The sequence below is a fragment of the Pinus tabuliformis genome, chromosome 8 (genome assembly GCF_031772625.1).
Source record: "Pinus tabuliformis cultivar Carrire ecotype Pingquan chromosome 8, CPIR1, whole genome shotgun sequence".
NCBI classification, from domain to species: Eukaryota; Viridiplantae; Streptophyta; class Pinopsida; order Pinales; family Pinaceae; genus Pinus; species Pinus tabuliformis.
Window position 1 is genome coordinate 1,106,976,591 of NC_142294.1, and position 25,575 is coordinate 1,107,002,165.

At 39.6% G+C, this 25,575-nt stretch overlaps 1 long non-coding RNA gene across 1 annotated transcript; it reads left to right on the forward strand.

Moving 5' to 3' along the window:
- Positions 1–16,441: 16,441 nt before the first annotated feature.
- On the forward strand, positions 16,442–17,428 carry LOC149239223 (uncharacterized). Its single transcript, XR_016245439.1, has 2 exons — positions 16,442–17,030; positions 17,125–17,428. It is a non-coding gene; the product is annotated as an uncharacterized LOC149239223 (long non-coding RNA).
- Positions 17,429–25,575: the final 8,147 nt, after the last annotated feature.

The window sequence follows — 25,575 nt, forward strand, 5'->3', positions numbered from 1 at the left end:
TTGTTTGTCGACTTAAGAAATCCCTTTATGGTCTCAAGCAAGCTCCTCGGGCTTGGTATGCCAAAATGGATAGCTTTCTTTTAGAATCTGGCTTTTCTAGGTGTCATTCTGACAATACTGTCTACACCAAGAAAGTGGGCAACTCTCTTATCATCCTTGTTCTTTATGTTGATGATCTTATCCTTACTGGTAGTGATCCCAACCTTATAAACCATGTGAAGTCTAGCCTTAAAAAGAAATTTGAAATGACAGACTTAGGACACTTACACTATTTTCTCGGTCTTCAAGTCTTGCAATCCAAGGAGGGTATTTCCCTTTCCCAGTCCAAGTATGCTTGTGATATTCTTCGTCATTTTCACATGGAAGACTGTAAGCCAGCCCCTTCTCCCTTTCAGTCTGGAGTCAAACTTTCAGTCTCTTGTACTTCTCCTGAAGTTGATGCTACCTTATACCGTCAACTTGTAGGAAAACTCTTGTATTTAACCCATACTCGTCCTGATCTTTCCTTTGTTGTTGGCCTTGTTGCTCGTTTTATGCAAAACCCCCGTGAAAGTCATTGGAAAGCAGCTAAAAGAATACTTCGTTATGTTCGAGGTACAGTACAGTTTGGGATTCATTACAGTGCCAAAGCAGCTCCTCTGTTAGTTGGTTTCACTGATTCTGATTGGGCTGGTGACCCTGATGATCGGAAGTCTACTGCCGGTTATGTCTTCACTCTTGGTTCAGGACCTATTACATGGGCTTGTAAGAAACAGGCTGCCATTTCTCTTTCGTCAGCAGAAGCAGAGTATCGTGGTGCCGTGGAAGCTAGTAAGGAAGCCTTGTGGCTTCGTCAGATCCTATCAGAGTTTGGCTTTGAGCAGCAGCATCCAACCACACTTTGGTGTGATAATCAAAGTGCCATTCAGCTATGCAAAGATCCAGTCCAGCATCAGCGCAGCAAACACATTGAACTACACATGCACTTCATCAGAAAGCTCATTCATGACCATGTTCTTGAAGTGCAATATTGTCCAACAGATGATCAGGTTGCAGACATCTTCACAAAGGCTCTCACAGAGGCGAAGTTCACTAAACTTCGATATATGCTTGGAGTTCAGGAAGTTGTCACTAAGGGGGGATAGGCTCTAGTGCCTCCTTCCTTCTCCTATTGTGTCATATTTGTAAATCCTTCAATCCTATCCCAAGTTGTTCTTAAGGGGGGATGTTAGGATATTCCGACACATAGGATATAGTTAAGTTCAACTTGGTCTAGTTTAGAGTTAGGTATAGAGTTAGGTAAAGTGTGTTTCTTTACCGTTGTACATTTTGTAACTTACAATCCGACGGTCACGATATGTAGTGATCCGACGGTTCACTCTCACCTCGGTATTACCGACACTTGATCCGTGGCTTGACACCCGATTGGTCCATGAGTTCTATTTAAAGCGCATGGAGGGTCATTGTTCGGGTAATCTGTGCATGAGAGAAGCTTATGTAAATTTTCATTCTTTGATTAATAAATTGCCTGTAGTACCCACGTTGGGACAGGCCGTGGACTGTTTCCCTCCTTGCACTCTGAGGGTTTTAACCACGTCAAAAATACTGGTGTATTGATTTGAGATCTGGTTGTGAGCAGTGTCCTTTTGGTATTCTTTCTGAGGAACTTACCCTGTAAATTCCTACATGTATATAGTGCTATCTGGTTTTTTTGGATTGTGAAGCATGCTTGCTTTCTCAAATGAATTTATGTTGATACTAGATAGGGATGGATGGATAAGAATAGATGATGACTATATTTGTATTTTGATCCAATATGCTTTTTTCGTACTAGAAAGTAAAAATCATGGTGTAATCTCCACTCCTTTCTTGTCCGTTTTTGGCTGCATTATGGCTCGACGTCGCCTCCCTGCATTAATGGCACACAACCACCACCACTGTTTTTACCTCGCTCCAAGCAGTTCAAAAAATTTCCTTTCCACTGTTTCCCTCCTCCCATCTCTATCTCGATGCCCTGTGTCTCTCACGCTCAAAACACTCAGCTCCCTCGTCGTTCGCATTCTTTTTTTTTGCCTGAATTTTTTTTTGTGATTCAACCAAATAAAAAAAGGGTACAATTTTGACTATATCGTTTGCTGAACTCTAGATTCTGGAAATTTCAGCCGCTGAATCTAAAATTTTAAACTACCGACCAACTAAAAAAAACCTGCACTTTCACCCAGACTTTTCAGATCTAAATTTTTACAAATGTATGTCAAAATATTACAAAACAATTGTTAGAATTAATGGAGATTAGATAATTATTGTTACTTAGTTATGATTGTGCTTTTCTTGGAAATTCAGGGATTTGATTTACTATCCCTAAGTGTATCTATTTATTATGGGAGTTTAATGTGAAGCCTAAGTGGCGTATTTGCTTGTAGGAGATCCTAGTGATCCGCACCTGTGAGCTTCTCTAGTGTTGTTTGCCAATTCATGTCTTCCATATGCATCTGTTGACATGGTATCAGAGCTGCAAGAGGCTTGTAAGCTGAGTTGAGGAATATAAAATCGCGACATCATCGCAGGTTGAATGAAGAGTAATCGCGACAATATCGTCGCAGGTTTCTGGTGTACACCTGCGACTAGTCGTGAAAAAGAGGTGAACAGTCGCGAAGATTGTGTTATCTAAGCGTCGAAAAGTAGTGGCTGCGGTGGTTAAAGACTGCGTTTGTTTTCTGCGTTTGGAAACAGATTAAATTTGAGGAGAGGAGATTAAATTTATGGCTGCATTTGAAGGAGATTAACGGTGGTTGTCTTTTCACAGCACATTGCCACACATGAAGTTTTTTTAAATTGTAAAGTATTTATGCATCTTTTTTTAAAGCCACTCTTTACTTTAAAGCTTCAAGTGGATTTTTATTTAAAGCCACCCTTTTTTACATTAAAGCTTCATGTGGATTTCTCAACTTGGGAAGTTTTTTAATTAAAGATTTTAATTCTTTGATTAAAAACAAAAAGAAATTTCATTATTTTTTTAAGGAATCCTTATTTTAAAAAAAGGGGTGTGTATTTTTGGAGTGATCTTTTTTTTAAAAAGAAAAAGAGGATCTGGAATTCTTTTAAGTGAAATTGGAGGAGGGAAATTTTTTTTGTGAAGGAAATTTGCAGTGAACAGGGTATCTTTTTTTTAACAGTTGAGGTTTGCTCAAATTGTTGAAGATTTTATTCATTCAAGATGAATAATAAAATTGCCAAAGCTTATCTTAATGAGAGTAATAAGCTTGATGGTTCCAATTACACAAATTGGAAATTTAAGCTTCAGACTCTGCTTGAGGGACAGAATGCCTATAGCATTGCCACCAGTGATGAAGTCAAGCCGACTACTACAACTGGTGGATCGAATACAACAATTCAATACTGGGAGAAAAGGGAGATGAAGACAAAGGTGCTACTTAAGTTATCAGTCAAAGATTGCATCATCCCTCACATTCGGGATTTCAAGACAACGAATGACATCTGGACAATTCTCAAAGAGATGTATGAGTTCAAGAACACCAGTCAAACCTTGTACCTCAGGAAGAAGATTCTCTCAATCAAGATGGAGGAGAATGAGTCTGTTTCTTCATTCATATCCCGGATAAAGGAAGTTAAAGATAAACTAACTGATATCGGTTAGACCATGGCAAATGATGATATGGTGACAATTACCATGAACGACATGACGAATGATTATCAAATGTTTATAACCAGATTGAATGCAAGAGAAAAACCTCCAGGCTTTGAAGAGCTCACTAGGATTTTTCTATAGGAAGAGGAAAGGAGGTTGTCTCTCAAACCTCAAAATCAAGATCTTGCATTAATGACAAAGTTCAGGCCAAAAGGGAAAGCAGTGGTTGATCACAGGAGAGGCAACGCATCAAGAAAAATAACACCACAAGGTATGACCTCACATAAACATGACTCTGCTCCTAAATGCTTTTATTGTGGTAAGATAGGCCATATTGCTAAATTTTGCCATAAGAAAAAGGCAAATGAGGAGAGGTACAAGCAGAGAAGACATGCAAGTCATTTGGCTGATGCAAATGCAGATCAGAATCAGGATGTCAGATTGTTTATGACTAAGGCTGAGACTGCTTTAGCTACTGAGGAGGATGAATCAGATATTTGGTTCGTAGATTCTAGATCCTCTTCACATATGACAGGTAAAAAGTAATGGTTCAGAAATTTTAGAGAATCCAACATTGGAGTAAAAGTATACCTTGGAGATAATAGAGGGTATGAGATCAAGGGACATGGATATGTCCTTGTTACTCTGCCTGATGGAAAGATCAGGAATATATCTGATGTGTGGTATATTCCTGGCATTAAGAAGAACCTGATTTCTATGTCAAAGATTACAGATTAGGATCTCAAGGTAGAATTCTTTAAATCTCATTGTATTACTAAAGACTTTTTGGACCAGATGAAGCCTATTGCTACAGGTATTCGCATAGGAGGACTCTACAAACTGGATGTGAAGAGTATGCCACAGCAAGCCTTGATGTCATCGGATAAGTCTGCTGAAAATTTGTGGCATCAACGACTTGGGCATATCAATTTTAGTGACCTCCTTCTGTTGCAGAACAAAGGTATGGTAGATGGTCTTCCTGTTTTGAAAAAGTTTCATATTGATTTTGAAACATGTGCATTCGGTAAACAACATAGAGATGAATTTCCTGCTAATAAAGATAGGAAACAAAGGGATATACTTGAACTTGTAGACACTGACTTATGTGGCCCGATGCAGACAAGATCGTTAGGTGGGGCCTATTACTTTTTAATATTTGTTGATGATTGTACAAGATTCACATGGGTATATTTTCTTAAACAGAAGAGTCATGCTTTTGAGTATTTCAAGCAATTCAGAAATATGATTTAGAAGCAAACATGAAATATCATCATGATTCTTTGATTAGATTAAGGCAGAGAATTCAATAAAGGGGTTTTCATCAAATACTGCAACGATCATGGGATACAACAGCAATTTACAACACCTTACACTTCTCAGCAGAATGGAGTAGTTGAAAGGAAAAATAAAACACTGGTGGAGTGTGCTCGCAGTATGTTGAAAGGTAAGAATATAACTAATGGTTTTTTCACAGAAGTTGTCAATACTGCAGTATATTTGAAGAATATAAGTCCTACTAAAAGTCTTGATTATAAAACTCCTTTTGAAGCATTGTTTGGCTTCAAGCCTGCAGTAAGTCACCTTAGAGTATTTGGTTGTAAAGCTTTTGCGCATGTTTCCAAAGAGAATAGGAAGAAGTTAGATTCAAAGGCCATTAAATGTACCTTCATTGGATACTGCAATGAGTATACGGATTATAAAATGTTTGGTCCTTCTACTCACAAGGTGTTTGTTAGTAGAGACATAGTATTCCATGAACAGGTTGATGATGGTGTTAAACACACACATGGCAGCAACCTAATATGAAAGATAAAACATGAGAGTACATTTTTTATTATCAAATGATATACATTTATAGTACATGGTGTGATCATTGGGTTCCACATCCCGAGTTCCCTTGGACTTCCTTAGTCTATTTGGCTTCCACACTAACCCATAGAGGATTAGGTGTCCAACATTCCCCCTCTTAATCCGAAGGGTTATGTATGAGTCTAAGAAGAGAGCTGTAATACAAAATGTGAAAAAAATGCATGGCAGCACTAGGCTGAATGTGCTCTCTGAAATGTTGGTATAAAGGGCGATGGTTTAAGGATGACCACCAACACTGGAATGCTTAGTGAAATTCCTAGAACTCTTCCAAAACTAGCAAGAAGCTAAAGTCTTCTGCTAGAGGAAGTGCTCCTATTGTTTTGAAGAGGGAAACCTTCAACCATGAAAGGGAGGTCTCACCCTGCATAAAAGGGAGAACTTCAACTTGAAAAGGGAAGTCTCAAGCTGTGATGGTTTAAGGATGAGCAACAACTTTGGAATGCTTCCTGGAACTCTTCCGAAACTGGCAAGAAGCTGAAGTCTTCTGCTAGAGGAAGTGTCCCCAATTTTGTTCCTGGAATTCTTCTGAAACTGGCAAGAAGCTGAAGTCTTCTGCTAGAGGAAGTGTCCTATATTACCAACTAAAGGCATGCTCAGGGGCATCTTTGTCTTTGGCTACAAATCTGAATCTGGTATGGCAAGTTGTGGCTTAGGCTCGCTCGATGTGGCTTTGAAGCTTGTAGATGACCATCATTTCCCCCCCTGTTAGATACAAGGTGAGATGATGGAGAAAGATCAACTGCAAGACTGTTCAATACTCTAGAACAAGTTCTGACATGTGACTGGAATATCTTCTTGGCTGTTGATGCCCATTGCGAAGAAGCGATCCATCCAAGATGAATCTTCGTTCTTGCAGGAGGTTTGTTTTTGAAGCATCTGTTTGAAGAATGACTGGTTTTATGACAATGCTTACATGGATGAAGATCAAAACAATGATCTTTCAGATGGCCAACTTGGTCACAGTGTTGGCATTTCAAAATTTGTTGTTGTGGAAGAGGGGAAGAATCTGGAACCGCTGAAGGTGAACTGTCATGAGAAGCAAGTGAAGATGAACCATCCTGAAGAAATCCAGCACTTTGAAATTGGATTGGTTTGGAGTAGTATGGAATGTGAAAGGACAAGTCCTTGTCATATCCAAGACCAATTTTGTGCTTGTTATGGACAAGCTCTTCCCAAGGTCTAATGATGGGCGTGGGAGGTGCAAGTTGAACTTCTCCATTTGCATGTAACCTTGCTGCTTTATTGGGTACTAAATCTGAATGAACTGTAACATTATTGTCTTGCTGTTTATGGGAGTCTGTTTCAATATTCTGAACAGAAACAGGTTCAGAATGATGACTCCACTGTTGTAATTCTTCTTGCTGTAGTTGAGATTCAAGCTGCAAAAAATCAATCTGTTCTTGTGCATATTGTAGACATGTCTGAATTTCAAAGAGAGAGTCTTTGTTGATTTCGACTATGTTTTCAACACTAGAATGTATTAGTGTATTCAGTAACTCTAATACTCCATAAAGTCTTCCCATTTTATCAACAAATCAAACTCTGTTAAATACACTTATTTTCAAAAATATTAGAAGTTTCTCCAATTTCGATTTGCACCAAGTTTTGGCTGAATGGTGAAATCATACAACTTTTGGAGTAAGAGGATAACTTCTATATACTTTAGTACTCTACGGGAACTTCAACACTGAACACAAAAATCTATAATGAGTTTTAAATACAATGCCACAACTAGGGCAGCAACAACTGCAAACTTGCTTGGATCCTTCAAATACTCCTTCACTTTCTCGAACAGTGGCAAAGAATTGTCACGTTCAATAGCGACTGCTAATACATTCTTGTAACCATTGATGATAGCATGTGGAACAACTGCAATTGTGGGTAACAGATTGCCAGAGAAAGAGTTGTACATAATCTCATAAACTACAAAGCTGAAAGCACATAAGAAGGGCCTTACATTTGCTAATTTTGAAATGACAGATGTGAAGTGCTCACCCTCAAAACCCTGGGGTGAAACTTTGTTACAAGTTTTTCCAAAACAAGCGCTTACAATCTCATCAATTTCTTCATATAAAATAAGCAAGACTGTAGTGTATGGCAACACTCAAAAACTTAGCACATTCAGGCGGACATCTCTGTCAGCCCTTATAGTAAATAATCATCTTTTCTCCACGAAATGAAACTATTGATCTTCAGTTCAACAACGAGCAATGAATTAGCTTGCTCGAGATCTAAGAGGCCAAACAATGATAATTTTTTCTCGATATCATGAAGTTTGACATCAAATGACCAAGGCTGGAAATTAGAAACAACTTTCTCTTCATTTACTCCCTCGAGAAGTAGATATACCTTAATTTTTCCATTATCCTGATCCCAACTGAATGATCCGAGTGTTGTGTAGGATGCTTCCGGTCTTTTTGTAGTAGAGGTTTGTAAAGGTGCTACTATCTTTATTGGACCTTTTGACTTTGCAACTGCTGAAGCTCGTTAGTGAGCAAGGCCCAAATTCTAGGCCTTTTCACAATGGTTAGCAAATGAGAAAGCTCCTCAATGTCTGCATTCAAATCGCTCGTTGTGGTGTGCCAAAGCTGAACAACATATATATGCCAAAACAGTGTTTAAGAGCAATGAATATATATACCAAAACACAAATTGAACGTGTTGAAGTGAACAACCTTCGTTCGACTGTCATAGGACCACAGCTCTTGTAGGTAGAAAATTCTTTGGATGCATGCTTCCGAAATGCCTAACCTTCACGGTTTAGAGCAATCTCGGGGAAAATGACTGAAGTCATCACATTGATAACAACTGCCCCCTTCACCGCCACCGTTGCCACCAGCACCAACACCAACACCGCCACTATTGGTCTGAGTTTTCAAACCTAGGGTTAGATTCATCTAATTCCTTTAATAGCGAGTAGGGTTTATGGAGGAACGCGAAGCTTTCATACGATTTCAATTGCAATGACAGACACAGAAAGGCACACTGGTTCATTTGTATGGCAGGTTATTACTACGCAACACTGGGAGTATCGAGGTCTGAAAACACAAAGGAGATTAAATCGGCTCACAGAAGACATGCTCACCAGTATCACCCTGATGTGAACAAAGACCCTGGAGCAATCTGTGGGACGAGACTGGTGGTATGTGTAATAATGAAAATGCAGTGGGTATTCAACCTCGCAGAATACAATGGCGGTAAGACCAGAGATTACAATGGTGTTTTCAATACATTGATAGTGTTTCAACACAGTAAAACAGATACCACAAACTTCTCAGAGGTTCCTCCAGGCGACGGTAAGACTGGAGAGAAAATCTTCAAAATAAATGCGCGCAATGCCGGAGAGCAGCGTTATTGGACTATGTTAGAATAATGGACAGAGAGCAACGTTTTGTATGGAGGTGGAGCAGCGTAACAGAGAGCAGCGTAGCAGAGAATAATGATAGTGAATAACAAGTGGAATAATGATGCGTTCAGGCCAGTAGATGTATTAGTGTCAGATCTGCCAAGATTTTCTATTTGGGTTAGTGTGCACAGAGAATGTAGCTAAAATATGGCTGATAGGATTTCAGAATAGAGAATTTAAGTCGCAGAGGGCTAGGACTGCCCACAATAGAGGAATGGTAGAGATGATAGAGGTAGCAACCTCTATTCTAAGAAATGCTCAGAAAGGTATAATCAAGAGGAGAGCATCGATTTACAAAGGCCACAAAAATAGGTGGCTCACACTTGAGCAGGACAGGAGATCGCCTGCTCTGATACCATGTTAAACACACACATGGCAACAACATAATATGAAAGATAAAACATGAGAGTGCATTTTTTATTATCAAATGATATACATTTATAGTACATGGTGTGACCGTTGGGTTCCACATCCCAAGGTCTCTTGGACTTCCTTAGTCTATTCGGCTTCCACACTAACACATAGAGGATTAGGTGTCCAACAGATGGAAATCCTGTTCAAAACAATGAAGAATGGCATGTACTCTTACTTTCAGATGAGGATAGTGAAAAAGGGATCAGTCAGCAATAGCAATAGCAGCAGCAGCAGCAGGATAAAGAGGGAAAAATCGAGTTCAGTCCACAAAGAGAAGAACACAACAAAATAATTGAACCCCCACCACTTAGGAGATCTAGTAGGCCGAAATAGTTACCAGCTCGACATAGGGATTGTGCGCTCATAATTGGTATGTTAAACATTACTAAACCTTCTAATTTTTATGAAGCTAGTAAGAGTTCTGAATGGAAGGAAGCAATGAAAGAGGAATATGAATCTATTATTAAGAACAATACTTGGGATCTAGCAAAGCTTCCTAATGATAAACAACCCATAGGTTGCAGATGGTTATTTAAGTTGAAATTTAAAGTAGATGGGTCTATTGATAAGCATAAAGCAAGGTTGGTGGCAGAGGGGTATTCCCAGAAAGAAGGTATTTATTTTGAGGAAACATTTACCCCTGTTGCAAAACTAAATACCATTAGACTAATTATTTCTTTAGCCACTAAACATCATTGGAAAATACATCAATTAGATGTTAAATTTGCTTTCTTAAATGGCGATTTAAAAGAAGAAGTATAATTAGTGCAGCCTGAGGGGTTTGTTAAGAAGGGAGAAGAGCACTTAGTATGTAGATTAAAGAAAGCTTTATATGGTTTAAATAGGCTCCTAGATGCTGGTACGAAAAAATTGACTCATTTTTCCTCATGCACGGTTATAAACGGAGCAAAAATGATCCCAATTCGACGATTCGTATACTGTGTTTAATGATGAGGGACAAATAGTGTTGATTTCTTTATATGTAGATGATCTGATCATGACAGGGAGTGCAAACAATCTCATTGAAGAAATCAAGCAGCAGTTATCACAGAAATTTGAGATGAAGGACCTTGGAGAAATGCATTATTGTTTGGGTCTAGAAGTTTGGAGAGATTCAAACCAAAATTTCTTGTCCCAGGGTAAGTATGCTAAGAGTTTGTTGACTAAATTCAAAATGGATGAGTGCAAGGCTGCATTTGTGCCTTTACAGCAGAACATCAAACTTCAGGTGGATTATGGTTCGAAATATGCAGATACAAAATTGTACATACAGTTGGTTGGTAGTATTATCTATTTGACTACAACGAGACCAAATCTAGCCTATCCAGTGAGTGTTTTGAGTCAATTCATGACTCGACCTCATGAGAACCATTGGATTGCAGCGAAAGGAGTGCTGAGGTATCTGCAAGGAACTTTAGACTTTGGTATTTTGTATTCTAACTCATTTGATGTTAGTTTGACAGGTTATACAAACTCTGATTGGGCAAGAAATTTAGATGATAGAAGATCAATTACAGGTTACACCTTTAGCATTGGGTTCAGGGTCATCTCTTAGTGCAGCAAGAAGCATCATACTGTTGCCTTATCCTCAGCAGAAGCATAATATCAAGCTATGTGTGTAGCAGCATGTGAGGCAGTTTGGTTGCGTAGACTTCTCCAAGATGTAGGAGAAGAACAAACAGAAGCTACGGTTATCAATTGCGATAATCAAAGTTCCATCAAACTGGCCTATAATCTTGTGTTTCATAAAAACACTAAGCACATAGACACTCAATTTCATTTTGTCAGGGAGAAGGTGCAGTCCAAAGAGATTTGTGTTGAATATTGTAATTCTTGTGATAATATGGCTGATATATTTACTAAGCCTCTGGGAAGACTGAAGTTTGATTTGTTTAGGGACATATTAGGTGTGTTTAAGAACCCTTTCTCCATTAAGGGGGAGTGTTAGAATTAATGGAGATTAGGTAATTATTGTTACGTAGTTATGATTGTGCTTTTCTTGGACATTCAGTTCCTATCATTTAGGGATTTGATTTACTATCCCTAACTAAGTGTATCTATTTATTATGGGAGTTTAATGTGAAGCCTAAGTGGCGTATTTTCTTGTAGGAGCTCCTGGTGATCTGCACTTGTGAGCTCCTCTAGTGTTGTTTTCCAATTCATGTCTTCCATATGCAATTGTTGACAACAATTGCACTAGTAGATCTGCAATTTGTTCCAACAAAAAGTTTTGTAACTAGAATACTTAATCCTGTCTTTAGGCAGACAAGTTTTCTGGGGATGAGACTATCAGAAAAAATTGATTTACTAATTTGTTGATCCAAAAAGATTAACAATTTTCTCTGTGGCTTTGTAGTGTCATTTTGCTTGGAAGAAAAAAGTTAGTTTATTGAAGCTATGGATAGGGAGTGTGATTCCTCAACTGAACAACCATCAATATCTTCGAATATAATGAGGCTTGGATATGGTGTTAAGGCACCTTTTGAAATTCTGTTAGCTTCCTTATTGTATTCTCTGTATCTATGGTGAATCTCTTTGAAAGTCTGTTAGTTTCCTTATTGTATTCTCTGTATATATATGGTGAAATCAGATGTTCTAAAATTTCACTTTGGAAACTTTTGTTTCCACTACTTTGTTCTTCTATGCTGATAGGTTTAGATCATCCAAACCTGCCTGACTTGTCAGCCAATCATTTACACATTTAGAATCATTTCACTTTTGTTTCTAGTACTTTGTTCTTCTCTGCTATTAGGTTTAGAACATCCCAACCTAGCTGACCTGCCAGCCAATCATTTACACATTTAGAATCAACAAGAATTCAAATGTTTCTGATATTCTTTTGATTTGATAGGATCAGGGGCCCAAACAATGATCAGTTCAACTTTTGTATTGGTCTCGGATCCAATCCCAACTTGTCATTCCCATTATGCAGAGTCTATCACCTCATTGAGCTGTTTTTGTAAGTCTATCTTCTAAGGGTCCCTCAAATGTCACCATGAAAGGAAAAACTAAGAATGTATTTCTTTGCATATATCAAATGATGTAGATATTTGTAGAATGAATATATTATGCCCTTGGCTATACTTTTCTTCCACTGGTTTGAGTAGTAGTCACTCTCTCTTGCTTATGAAAGGATTATTTTTTTAATAATAGAAAGGTGGTACCATCTCATTCCTGTAATTTTTGTTAGGATATTCCGACACATAGGAAATAGTTAAGTTCAACTTGGTCTAGTATAGAGTTAGGTAAAGTGTGTTTCTTTACCGTTGTACATTTTGTAACTTACAATCCGACGGTCACGATATGTAGTGATCCGACAGTTCACTCTCTCCTCGGTATTACCGACACTTGATCCGTGGCTTGACACCCGATTGGTCCATGAGTTCTATTTAAAGCGCATGGAGGGTCATTGTTCGTGTAATCCGTGCATGAGAGAAGCTTATGTAAATTTTCATTCTTTGATTAATAAATTGCCTGAAGTGGCCGCGTTGGCTCAGGCCGTGGACTGTTTCCCTCTTTGAGGGTTTTAACCACGTCAAAAATACTGGTGTATTGATTTGTGATCTAGTTGTGAGCGGTGTCCTTTTGGTGTTCTTTGAGGAACTTACCCTGTAAATTCCTACATGGTATCAGAGCAAAACATCATCGAGACAGTTTTGAAAAACGTGCCTCTTGGCACGCCTCAGCCCCTTTACAGCTTGTGCATAGTGCTTTATGTGGTCCACTTCCTGTTGCTTCATTCTCTGGCTGCAAGTATTTCTTAACTTTCATTGATGATTTCTCCAGACGCACTTGGGTATACTTCTTAAAACTCAAGAGTGAAGTATTTAACACATTTTTGGTCTTCAAGGCCTTTGTTGAAAAACAATCTGGACATCAAATTCTTAAGTTAATATCTGATAATGGCGGAGAATATGTTAAAAACACATTCATCAACTATTGCACTGAGAATGGAATTCAAATGCAACATATTGTTCCATATACTCCACAACAAAATGGTGTAGCTGAAAGGAAGAATCGCACCTTAAAGGAAATGGCTAATTGTATGCTACAATCTAAAGGACTTGGTCTTAGTTTTTGGGCAGAAGCAATTAACTGTGCAAATTACATAATAAATCGCACTCCTACTAAGGTTCTAAAGAATATCACTCCAGAAGAAGCATGGAGTTCAATTAAACCAGATGCAAGTCACTTTCGTGTTTTTGGAAGTGAAGCATGGGCCCATATTCCAGATGAAAAGCATAAAGCTTTAGAACCTAAGAGTGAAAAATGTACTTTTGTTGGATATTCTGAAGATGTAAAAGGCTATAGACTTATTCCATTTAAGTCCAAAAATGTTATCATTAGAAGAGATGTAAAATTTGATGAAAATATATCGGCCTGCGAGCCTAGTCCGGCAGATGTGCCACCTCTCTCTATCTCTTCTACTTTTGAAAACATTTCTTCTTCAGATGATGAAAGTGAGGATGACTATCCTCCCCCACCATCTCAGGATCCTCCTTTAGCTCCTGAGCTTCCAAAATGGGTTCGTGCTACTCGATATGCAGCAAGTGATCTTGCCGGTGATCCTACAGATCAGCTACGCACACGTTCTCAGTTTGAGAGATCCTCTTCTTTACTGGCTCAAGCTCCAGTAAATTATGATCCTGACACCTTTGCAGAAGCTTCCGGCCATCCAGATTGGGAAGCAGCTATGAATGAAGAATATCATTCATTATTGGCAAATGATACATGGGATCTTGTTCCTTTACCAAAGGGACGAAAACTTGTAAGATGCAAATGGGTTTACAGAACCAAGTATGGACCAGATGGGAAAGTTGATAAACATAAAGCTCGTCTTGTTGCTAAGGGCTTTTCACAGGTTGAAGGCATTGACTACACTGAAACCTTCTCCCCTGTTGCCAAAATGAACTCTATCCGCCTTGTTCTTTCCCTTGCTGCCTCTTTCAAATGGGAAGTCCATCAGATGGATGTCAAATCTGCCTTCTTGCATGGGGACTTGCATGAAGAAATCTATATGGAACAACCCATTGGCTTCATACAAACAAACTCCAGCCTTGTTTGTCGACTTAAGAAATCCCTTTATGGTCTCAAGCAAGCTCCTCGGGCTTGGTATGCCAAAATGGATAGCTTTCTTTTAGAATCTGGCTTTTCTAGGTGTCATTCTGACAATACTGTCTACACCAAGAAAGTGGGCAACTCTCTTCTCATCCTTGTTCTTTATGTTGATGATCTTATCCTTACTGGTAGCGATCCCAACCTTATAAACCATGTGAAGTCTAGCCTCAAAAGGAAATTTGAAATGACAGACTTAGGACACTTACACTATTTTCTCGGTCTTCAAGTCTTGCAATCCAAGGAGGGTAATTCCCTTTCCCAGTCCAAGTATGCTTGTGATATTCTTCGTCATTTTCACATGGAAGACTGTAAGCCAGCCCCTTCTCCCTTTCAGTCTGGAGTCAAACTTTCAGTCTCTTGTACTTCTCCTAAAGTTGATGCTACCTTATACCGTCAACTTGTAGGAAAACTCTTGTATTTAACCCATACTCGTCCTGACCTTTCCTTTGATGTTGGCCTTGTTGCTCGTTTTATGCAAAACCCCCGTGAAAGTCATTGGAAAGCAGCTAAAAGAATACTTCGTTATGTTCGAGGTACAGTACAGTTTGGGATTCATTACAGTGCCAAAGCAGCTCCTCTATTAGTTGGTTTCACTGATTCTGATTGGGTTGGTGACCCTAATGATCGGAAGTCTACTTTCGGTTATGTCTTCACTCTTGGTTCAGGACCTATTACATGGGCTTGTAAGAAACAAGCTGCCATTTCTCTTTCGTCAGCAGAAGCAGAGTATCGTGGTGCCGTGGAAGCTAGTAAGGAAACCTTGTGGCTTCGTCAGATCCTATCAGAGTTTGGATTTGAGCAGCAGCATCCAACCACACTTTGGTGTGATAATCAAAGTGCCATTCAGCTATGCAAATATCCGGTCCAACATCAGCGCAGCAAACACATTGAACTACACATGCACTTCATCAGAAAGCTCATTCATGACCATGTTCTTGAAGTGCAATATTGTTCAACAGATGATCAGGTTGCAGACATCTTCACAAAGGCTCTCACAGAGGCGAAGTTCACTAAACTTCGATATATGCTTGGAGTTCAGGAAGTTGTCACTAAGGGGGGATAGGCTCTAGTGCCTCCTTCCTTCTCATATTGTGTCACATTTGTAAATCCTTCAATCCTATCCCAAGTTGTTCTTAAGGGGGGATGTTAGGATATTCCGACACATAGGAAATAGTTAAGTTCAACTTGGTCTAGTATAGAGTTAGGTATAGAGTTAGGTAAAGTGTGTTTCTTTACCGTTGTACATTTTGTAACTTACAATCCGACAGTCACGATATGTAGTGATCCGACGGTTCACTCTCTCCTCGGTATTACCGACACTTGATCCGTGGCTTGACACCCGATTGGTCCATGAGTTCTATTTAAAGCGCATGGAGGGTCATTGTTTGTGTAATCTGTGCATGAGAGAAGCTTATGTAAATTTTCATTCTTTGATTAATAAATTGCCTGAAGTGGCCGCGTTGGCTCAGGTCGTGGACTGTTTCCCTCTTTGAGGGTTTTAACCACGCCAAAAATACTGGTGTATTGATTTGTGATCTGGTTGTGAGCGGTGTCCTTTTGGTGTTCTTTCTGAGGAACTTACCCTGTAAATTCCTACAATTTTGAGATAGTATTTTTGAATGGTGAGGCCAAAATTTGGGGGGATGTGAATCTAGCAAAAAAAATCTTTAATAAATTTGATTGTGGAAGTGTTTAAATCGTTTTTTATGGTGGAAATGGTTTTAGCACCTTAAAGAACTCTTGGGGCACCCAAAATCCTGAAGCTTGACAATCGTAACCCAAATTTTAAAAAATTTCCATTCTCAAAATCATACCAAATCTTTTATTGTTTTATGGAAAAAATTGCGTCCTGTTTAGACTATGCGCTTTTGAATCATCTCTAGTGGAGATGGCCATATGTTGTATTACCAAGATAGCATCACTATGATAGATGAAAACATGTTTATGATTCTATTTTTCCCTTGGTTTAATTAGATAATACTGCCACATATAAAGCACTTCAGGATTCTTATGTACTGTCCATGTTTTATTTCGTATCAAAATTGTGAAAGAAGACAATGTTGTGGGAAAGTCGAGTTAAAGATAGGGTGATGTAGGGGAGGCAGGGCAGTTGTTGCGCACCCTCCCTTCCATGTCCACATACATATACCAACTCGCCACATCATCTATATGACACATGGTTGACTGGGCCTCCCACCTGTCGTGGTGGGTGGGCAATTAAATGTTGTGTCGATTAAAGAGTTTTGAACCGCGATTTATGGTTTATGCTTCAGGTTGTCTATAAGATAGTGTTATTTTGTTTGGGTCCAGTGTGTGGGCGTTCTCTTGCCCCGATTGTTATTCACCCGATGTCCTACTGTTATTCACCTATTGCTCGGTCATTGCACTTCATTGTCATGTTTGTTGCTAGAATTGATTTGTGGGGGGTTTAGTGTTACCCGGTTGTGGTTTAGGGTTTAGCCTTTCATGCATTGTTTTTCCATGCCTGTGGTGCTCTAGCGCTTGGTAGATATGTATCATGTCGATCCTCTATAGGATTTCAATCGGTTCAACGGTGGATATGAAGGTTTCATTCTTCAATGGGTTTTCATGAGGGTAAGTTCGCTTGGCACTCATTTTTTCATGCAATTTCACTTGGTTTGATGGCTTTTTTGTAGTTTGTTTGACACGTTTGTGCTTTGTGTTGCAGGTAAGCTCAGTTTTGGTTACAGGGTAGGTATGGTGAGGTGCTAGGGTCTTCAACAATGATGCAACGATGTTTTTGCAGCTCAGTGGCTATGTCGATAGCTTTCTATTAGGATTTTTAATCCTACCAGCTAAAACTTCGTGTTTGTCAACACATTCCATCCATATGTTGGGAATTGTAGTCCATTCGGTGGTTCTATGAAAATGTGTTCTTTTTTTTTGCAATTTCCTATTTGTGGACACTAAAAAATTAGGGTTTTTGTAAATTTGCTTAAAGTTATTGTAAATTAACTAGGGGTTTTTGGAAATTGGTGTTCTGGATAGTAAAAAATTATGTTTTTTTGTAATTTTGCTTACGATTATTGTAAATTAACAAGGTTTTTGGAAATTGGGGTTCTGGACAGTAAAAAATTAGGGTTTTTTGCAATTTTTCTTACGGTTATTGTAAATTAACAGGGTTTTTGGAAATTGGTGTTCTGGACAATAAAAAATTAGGGTTTTTGCAATTTTTCTTACGGTTATTGTAAATTAACAAGGTTTTTGGAAATTTGTGTTATGGACAGTCAGAAATTAGGTTTTTTTGTAAATTTTCTTACAGTTACTATAATTTTTCTTACGAGTTTATGGAAATTGGTGTTCTGGAGAGTCATAAATTAGGGGTTTTCTATAAATTTTCATACGATTACGATTTTTGTAAAGTTTCCATGGGTTTTTGTAAATTTGGAGAAGGGATTTTAGGGTTTTTTTCCAAGCGTAATAAATGTTTTCCTAGGTTTATTTCTCAGGCGTAACCCTACCTTGTTGTATAAAGTTGACATCTTCACAACCACCAGGGGTTGTGAACATGGCCTCATGCCTTTATGTGTACACCTGTGTGTGGCAAGCATATATTTATTATATTAAGTTTAAAATGGCATGTTAACCCTTGTTTTGTTTTCGTACTATGTCTCTTTGTCAATCATATCGTTGAAGACTATTTCAACTAGGTTATGTTTGGATTGAGTAAGACTTAGCTTGTTACAAAATTGCTCTTGTTCATGAAGGAACCATTGATTGATATTAATGGCTTCTAAGTCCACATAATTATTTGTTGCTTCATGAAGTTTAAACTAGAGTGCAATCAACTGAGCATATTTCTATTAATTTATGACCTGCATTTCATGCTTCAATTTGCCGACTACATTTTCCCAAATTTTCAACTGAGCTTGGAGTTGATTTCCTTGTTGAGACAATTGTTGTTCCAATTGTAGGATTTTATCATCTTTCTACTTCAAAAATTCCTTTAATATGGTAACATGATCAATGTTGACATTTTCATAAGCTCTAATGAAATAAGCTAATTCCTTAGTTGTTTGATCCTCCATAAGTTGGGAGGTATTCCAAAATGTTTGTAAAGAAACTTATGTTTCTTCTCTTTCATTTTCATTTTTTCTCTTCTTTTAAATTTTCCTCATAATGACCTTCTTTTGAGGACTTTGAAAGACATCTAACGGAGGAATATATTCCATCTCGATTGGTGGTAAGGAGCTTGCCAATATTTATGTCTGTGAACTGCGACAGGGGATAGGAGGAAGGTGTAAAGTGCACATATTCTTTTATATTTGAGATTTTTGATATGATTAGGTTTAACAAAATACATCAATGTAATCCACATCATTCTTTATCTTTTGAAATATTAAAAGATATGATTAGGTTTAAAGAATACAATATGGTGATCACACTGGGAGGTAAGAGTTTGAGATATTTTGACATTGTTAGATTCATAAATTGCATCACGGTTTTCCTCATACATGAACTTGATTTTTAAAAAGTGTTAAGACCTTATCATTTCTCTAACAGAAAGATCTTTTAAATTTTCTACGATTATACCATATTGACAAATCAACTTTTTAAATTGATTATATGGTATTCTTTCTTGTCATCCACTACATTTTCCTCACATTTTATTCTTTGGCCATAACAAGATAGTTGTGAATTTTTTTGATTAAAAAGTTTTGAATATGTTTGATTCAATGGAGGCATGATATTTGCATAGACCAAATTCATGTAAAATTTGGTCTATTTCATGTTTCTTTTGACGTTGTTGCAATTCTGTGTTTGTTTGCAGAACCAACATTTGTTTGTTGTGTTTGTTTGCAGAAATGAGGGTTTGTGCTTGTAATATGTATGTGCTTGGAATAGGTAACCATAAGGCCGAAACCAACTTGGTTATGTTTCTAAAAGTGATCTTTCTATAATAAAAATTCTACAGAAAAGTATTATAGAAAAAAGTCACTCACGTTTCCTGTAATATTTTAACATCTCCTCTAAAGAAAGTTATTACTAGACAAACAACAAACTTGGTGTCCTAGATCAACACATACAACTACTTGAGGTGTTATGAATGTTTTTCATCCGTTCGTTAGGGCTTTGACATATTTTTGACTCAGTGTACTAGATCCCTTCAACTAGATACAATTTGAACCTGTTAAATAACTGAGCAAATGTCAAATTTCGCTCAACTGATGAAAGTTTCCATTGTAGAGTGTGCCTTACTGTGATGTAAAATTGTGCTCAACAATGTAATCTAGACTTGACACATAGATTTAATCCAACCTCAGTCATATGGAGTGCCAGTGTTGGACAATATCTCACTTCCATTCCTTCCAATAATTCAAATTTGAAGAAACATATAAGCACAACTGCAACAATCATCAGTTGCATGTAAGAAAAATACTTGCCTAGACACATGCAAGGTCCAACTTGCATGCCAAGCATACACCTTATCGTTTTCAAGTTATTGTCAGAGGTGTATTTTCAGAAGATTAAATGTCATGGTTAGGCCATTTCACTGAAATGTAGTAAAGGTCCAACTTGCATGCCAAGCATACACCTTATCGTTTTCAAGTTATTGTCAGAGGTGTATTTTCAGAAGATTAAATGTCATGGTTAGGCCATTTCACTGAAATGTAGTAAACTTGAATGGAAATTGGGGTAGAAATTTCGATTATGGAGAAATTGCATGCTTTCCATCCTACATTTAATTTTTTATTTTATTGTCAATTTATTATCAGCCATAATCTTTGATCCATAATTTTTTTTTGTAATCTTAGCAATACCTTTCATTCATTCATTCATCTATAAACATACAGGTTACAAATATATGGGTTGTTCGGTGGCCTCAACCTGCCTTGTGGGAAACCAGGTTTGTTGGCCACTGAGGCGTGTTATAAGCCATCCAAAAGATAAATAATTTGAGTGTTTTTAGCCAAGTCTTATAAGGATGATAGTCTGGAAACCAACTAATAAACATCAAACTAAAAGCATAAATGCTACCCGACATAAACAACAAAAAATAAGCCAAAATTAACAGTCATAGCTTCGACCCATTAATCATCTAACAATTCCACCGAAGCAATATATTTAGCACTTGATCCTGGTAATTCAGATTGTGGCAGACATGGAATATGCCACTTGATGTGGCCCAGACGGGTGTTCTGATTTTGCAATTGACGTTTGATAAGCTGGAGCTCATTTTGAATGTCTTGTAGACTCGGCTCGGCCTCACTGTGCGCTGTTGTGTTAGTGGTCGCAACCATTGCTTTGGCTACTATGCACTTCATTAACCAGTAAAGATGAATGAATTTTTTGAACAGGGTGAGACGACCGCGTGTGTACCCAAGGTCTGTGATTAGTTCCTCCCAGTCTTTGGCTGGCGATTCAAGCCCGGCTTGCGAATTCAAGTCTACCTTCCAATTCGCAATCAATTGTTTCACCTACGTCGGGGGTTCCTTCGCAGTAAGCCTTGACCATGGCCTAAAGATTCTTAGATTTTTTTTTCAACCCACCTACCGCACATCCCCCTATCGTGCAGTACCCTGCCTCGCAAGCACCTGCCACGCAGTTGCCTATCGCGCAATCTCCCGTTGCTTAGTCCTCTTCCACACGGTCTTCTTCCTCTTCTGCCTCGACCCGAGGCTCCACCGTGAGGCTGAGACTTCACCATATCTGCCAAGGTTGGGGCCCCTTTCTTCACCCTTCTCCCACATTCCCGTGCTCGTGAGCCAACCCACTGTACGAAGGCCAGAAGTAAATACAGCATAGGCAGACCTAGAATATAATTTATAGAGAGAACCACCTAAAAAGAAAGCATTAACTTAATGAATGGCCAGAAAGGAAAATGCAACGCCAAACAACACTGCGTCCATTTAGAATTCCACCGCCCGAGCCATCAAGCATATATAAATTATAAACCTCCAGAGGTGGGAGGTATCACTAGAATAAGAATAGTGTCCCTCATACCCCCCTGAGCCCTGACTTTGTAGACTTGGCCCTGATAATTTTCTAGAACCCTTGATCTCCATAGGACTTGCCCTGATAATTCAGGCTTAAATCAGGAAACCCATTTTTTTTCAACCCATCTGCTGCACAACCCCCTGCCACGCATTCCCTTGCTGTGTAGTCCCTTGCCTCGTAGTCACCTGCCACGGAGTTGCCTATCGCGCAATCTCCTGCCGCTTAGTCCTTTGCCACATGGTCTTCTTCCTCTTCTGCCTCGACCCGAGGCTCCACTGTGAGGCTAAGACTTCACCATATCTACCAAGTTTGGCCCCCCTTTCTTCACCCTTCTCCCACTTTCCCATGCTCGTGAGCCAACCCACTGTATCAAGGCTAGAAGTAAATACAACATAGGTGGACCTAGAATATAATTTATAGAGAGAACCACCTGAAAAGAAAGCATTAACTTAATGAATGGCCAGAAAAGCAAATGCAGCGCCGAACAACACTACGTCCCTTCAGAATTCCACTGCTCGAGCCATCAAGCATATATAATTAATAAAGTTCCGGAGGTGGGAGGTATCACCAGAATAAGAATGGTGTCCCCCATACCCCCCTGAGCCCTGAGTTTGTAGACTTGGCCCTGATAATTTTCTAGAACCCTTGATCTCCACAGGACTTGCCCCGATCATTCAGGCTTAAATTAGGAACCCAATTTTTTTTCCCTTAAGGAAAAATCACAATTTCCATTAATATTTGAAAATTACATGTTGTAGATGCTTGAAGAAGCATATGTTATAGAAAGGGGCAACTCACCCTTCAAATATACAAGTACAAAAAACCCCCATAGGGAGTGCTGATAATGATAGCATATTTACATGTCAAATATATATAGACAACATAGTGTTCAATAAAGATATATACAAGATAGGGATGAAAAAAAAAACAAAAAATCACAGGCCCTTCTACTCTGATGTCAATATATGGCTTGTGGTAGTACTGGTAATGTTCCCCATCCGGCTGCTCCAGAGTCAACCATGAACCTTGAGGCCTGACCGTAGCCTTCTTAGAAAGATGGTTGGAAACTTGATTGTGTTCCTTGTAAATATGGTGACATACAATGGAATCAAATTGGGCCCTTAAATGAAGTGCATCATCCAATATGTGTCTTAGAGAAAATTCATGACATATAAATATGTTTTTAAACCAATTTATAATGATCTTGGAGTCCCCATAAATTTACAGATGCCTACTGATCCAGGTGGATTTTGGTGGCCACCCACCTATCCCATTTGGACCCCCACAACTGTCTCTTTCAGTCTTTTCAGTTTCCTAAATTGCAGCACAGTTTACTATTTTTAGCAGTTTTTCGGGTCCTGAACTTCCGGAGCCGTTTTGAGGCCCTAAATGACGTTTTTTTTGGGAATCTGGGGCAACATGGGTCATGCCCCATGGGTCCATGGACCCATGTTGCCTCCCAAAGTGGTAGTACTCGGATAGATCTTTCTAACGAGCTATCGTACGCGTCAAACAGAGATCGTATGCCAAAGTTACGACCCTGGGAAATTGATGTACCAATTTACCCAAACGGGGCTCACAATTTGGCGTTTCATCTTCTAGGGTTAGATTTCAGAATGTTAAAGGTTTTCCATTGTTTCTCAACAATAAATATGCCTTCGAGCCTCATTGTAAGAGAGTTCAGAGGCATGTAGCCAACACATCTCTTCTCAGAGATAAGCTACCATCACCCTAGCTGGTTTATTTCCATTTCTGGTTGTAAGCATATTTCAGTATTTTCCATTAATGAAATGAAGTATTATTTCCACTGCATATCTGTCTTTATGGTTATCTCTATATTTTCTTGCGTTCCTGTTTAAATCTGGATCAGTGGTATCAGAGCGGTCTGCTTTTTTCTCTGTTTTTCTTTGCATGTCCCCAACGAGGTCGGGATATAAGGAGTTAGGGCTTGAACTGGTCGAACCTTTGCAAGACCAGCCTCGCAAATCCCGACGGCCTCCCATGGCGGATGAGAAGAAAGACGAGGGGGCAGGAGATCCTATCAAAATCTTGCTCGAAGAAGCGCTCGAGCGGCAAAGGAACGTGATGATGGATAGCTTTGCGCAAATCCTTCAACGGCTACCCAGAGGCGAAGCATCGGCTTCCAACAGCGACTCTGGGAATGCTACACCCTTCAAGGTACAAGTTAATTTTGAAATCCCCATCTTCGAGGGTCAAATAGACGCAGATGCCGTAGATAAATGGTTAAATCTGCTAGATGGGTATTTTTCTGTTCACGAATTTTCGAGTCGGGAAAAGATTGTTTTTGCTCTTCTCAAAGCAGCCCCCCACGTCAAGGACTGGTGGGAAACCTACTGCGAACAGAAGGATGAAAGTATAAGCTCACTATTTTCAGCCTCACCCACTTGGAATGACTTCTGGGATGCCATCAAGGAGCAGTACTACCCTGTCGGAAGCTATGAGGACAAATACATCAAATGGACCACACTGCGGCAGGGACGGGACCAAGATGTGCCAGAGTTCACAAACATTTTTCATACCCTTCGCACACAGTTGGGTATCAAAGATTCTGAGCTGCCTCTGGTACTCAAATACCGCGGCTGCCTACACTAATACATCCAGGAAGAGATGGGGTTCTTGAACATCTCCTCACTCGGCACAGCATACTGATATGCTGTCAAAATCGAACAAAAGTTCAAATAGAAGAAGCGAGACTTTGGATCTGCAAATCCGAAGCCCAAAAGAAAAAGCCAAGGCGGGGTGACCCAAGACAACCCATCGAAGCCGCAAGAAAAGAACAATACCACGAAGCCGAAGAAGGACACAGGAAAGTGGTGTGAGTTCCACAAGAGTCCCACTCATAACACAAGTGAGTGTCGGACCAAGCAGTCGCTGGTGGCCGAGTTGAAGGCTTCCGAATCAGATGCATGTTCTGACCCTGAGCCAGAACCTGACAAGGGGAATGACAAAGGGAAGCAGATCATTGATGCGGATCCCATCGCCACTGTTGCCACCGCCAAGATCCAGAAAGATGAGCCCGAAAATCCAGAGGAAGGGGAGCGTCTTTTCCACTCACAGATGTGGGTGAAGGGTTCGCCGCTACAATTCATTGTCGACAGTGGCAGCCAAAAGAACCTAATTTCAGCAGATGTCGTGAAGCGGTTGGGCCTACCGACTACACCGCACCCGCAACCGTATAGTATTGGGTGGATTCACGAAGGACGAGATCTGAAAGTTCGCCAGTAGTGTCGCCTTCCCTACAACATCAAACCCTTCACAGACGAGGTACTGTGTGATGTTACACCTCTAGATGTTTGTGATATATTACTAGGCCAACCATACTTGTGGAGGCGACATGCTGTGTATGAGTCAAGGCCTCGTGCTGTCATTATTTCTTTAAATAATTCATTATACAGGATACCAGAGGTAGCCCCACCTACCGCCACATCTTTGATCACCACTAAGAAAGGCAGCAAGCTCATCTCCCAGACCAGGAAATTCATCTGTCTGGTTCACTCCCAAAGTAAGGGGAAGATTGTCATCACATACATGACCCCAGCGAAGGGTTCCTCCATGCAGCAGCAGCAGCGAAGGGATACAGTCATGACAAGACACAAGAACAACTTCTCCTCACCCACAGGGGTACCACAAAAGTTTCAGGTGGGCGACAAAGTTTGGTTACATCTGCAGAGAGAACGCCTTACCAGAACCCATCAGAAACTCAGGCGACTCCGACATGGTCCTTACACCAGTACCAAGGATACGGGAAACAATGCTTTGAAGCACAGCATTCCTCCATTCCTTCGCTTGCACCGAGTGTTCAATGTGGACCATCGTCGACCATGCTTCCCACCATTTCTGGTCACATCAGAGATTACAAAACAGCTCACCAGAGACCCAGCTCAACAGAAGCTTCCTCATCTCAGGGAGGAACTCAACGCAATGGGGACCATTGCTTCCTAAGGGGGGAGGAATGATCCAGGTGGATGTTGGTGGCCACCCACCTATCCCATTTGGACCCCCACAACTGTCTCTTTCAGTCTTTTCAGTTTCCTAAATTGCAACACAGTTTACTATTTTTAGCAGTTTTTCGGGTCCTGAACTTCCAGAGCCGTTTTGAGGCCCTAAATGACTTTTTTTTTGGGAATCTGGGGAAACATGGGTCCATGGACCCATGTTG